Genomic DNA, 2,152 nt, shown 5'->3' on the forward strand with positions numbered 1-2,152 from the left:
ATGTCTTTATGGGAGGAAACTTTAAAAATAACTCACTGAAAAAAGAAACTCCCTATTGCAGGGGGTGCTATAATTTTATGTGTATCACAGTGCGGATATTTTGGAAAAGTGATGGGCCAATCAAAGAACCAATATCTGGAATCTTAAAATGAAATATAAAAACCTATAGTGTACTTTTCTATGTCTATATACTTTTTTGGGGTTCCACGTTGATATGATTGGTATGGCTGACAATTTCCAGCTGACACACCATTAGCTCTGTCACATATATAACCTTTACAGAGTCTAGAATGGAACACATGCCACAGATGTACTTCATACTTTCACATTCCCATTGCAAGATGAAAAGACAAGTAAGATGTGTTTAAATGAGGCAGAGACATAGAAAAGTCATGCAGATAAAAAATTGTTTATTTAGGTTCCATCAAATAAAAATGTTTATATTTTTAATACAAAGTCATAAATATAATAGATGTGTAATACAGGCTGGACCCATGACAAACGTTTTGCCAGAAAACATCCTGTCTAGGACTGAAACATCAAACTGATCGGCAGGGAAGGAAGGTGGAGCTGCCGAAGCTTCTGCTCAGCCGATCCAGATGTTGAATTGGCTGAGCCAATTCAACATCTGCACGTGCAGCAAAAGCTAGCCAATGTACGGCTGAAATCAGTTGTAAAAATCTGAAGTGAATAGCCGAACAATGTTCAACTCACTTCGCTTTGAGTGGGTTATTCACTGGTGCTCAAAACATGAAACAGAATGGTAATAAAGTGAGGTAAGGAAAAAACTGTCCTTGGGAAATCAAACAAAAAAGTCTAACTCACAAACTAAGTAGAAAAGGGTAATCAATGAAATCCAACTGTTCGATTATGGTAGATGGGGAAGATGTCCAAATAAAAGACCAGCTAAGAGAAATGTTTCAGAATGAAGAGCTCTTGGAACACCAGGTAAGTTAAAGCAAAAAAAATAAAAAATCAGTCACCCGGATCGGCTGTCGAAGCTTGAGAGGAGCAGAATCTCCCTGTCGATCCGTGACGGTTTTGGGATTTACGTTCCCACAGCAGAGTCGGACGGTGCTCCTTCGGGGTTATAGGTGGAGGTGTGGAAGGAGCAGCGGTAGCAGAGATTGTGAGTTGTAGTTGTTTCAAGAGGGATCCAGCTTCTTCCAAGGAAGAGAATGAGTGAACTTGGTTTCCATAATTAAAGACAACTTCAAACTGAAATCCACACTTCACGCCATATTGTAACAAAGTGCTCAGACAAGGCTTGAACACTCTCCATCTCTGTAGGGTTAGGGGAGCCAGATCCACAAGGATTTGGTAGTTGTAGTTCTGAAAACGTAAAGACAGCTTTTCCCATGTGGCTTGCAAAATAGCTTCTTTGGTCTTGTATAACGTTGGTATAAGAATGATATCTCTCAGGGGGTCCGTTGGTGTGTTTAGGACCGAGAGTGCGGTGGATCAAATCTAGTTCAAGCTGCTCGAACGGGTACCCAGGAGCAGTTCTTGGAACATGGCACTGACCGTGGTTTGAAGATCTTCAATATGCTCAGGAACATTGCAAATTTGTTTGTTTCCCCGACGGATCCTATTTTACAGATCTTCTAATTTTTGCATGGCTGTGCAGAGGTCAGACTTAATAAAGCTCAGATCCTGCTCATGACAATCCACCTCTGAGAAAACATCATCTATCTTTTACTCCATCTCGTGTAGTCACAAATCCCAATTCTTTAATCTCCTTAGAAAGCTAAGATGTAATTTTAACGGCAGCGGCAAGAAGTTTCCTTTGAAGCAGCAGCTTACATTTTTCAAAGAGTGCCGCATCTTGACAAGAGACCTCTAGTTGTTCAGAAGGTGAGTGTGGAGGAAGACTGTTGTTAGAGGAGCCATTGATTGCATCAGCCAATTCCAGGGAATAGACGAGATGCCCTGAAGAGGAAGGTGGAGATGGCATCTTTGCCAAGCGCACCATAGGTGAGGAGCCTGGAGTCTATGACTGAATCTGGGATGCAGACTTTCGTTTATGCATGAGGCAGTCACTCAGGTGTAGATGTTAAGTGAAGAGAAAAGTGGATCAGAATCGATGGATAGCGTACTGAAATAGCTGATCACATGCCCGGGTGCTGTAGAGTCATATCAACATGCGGCCATC

Source organism: Nanorana parkeri, unplaced genomic scaffold (genome assembly GCF_000935625.1).
Source record: "Nanorana parkeri isolate BGI_ZX_2015 unplaced genomic scaffold, ASM93562v1 scaffold2414, whole genome shotgun sequence".
Classification (NCBI taxonomy): domain Eukaryota; kingdom Metazoa; phylum Chordata; class Amphibia; order Anura; family Dicroglossidae; genus Nanorana; species Nanorana parkeri.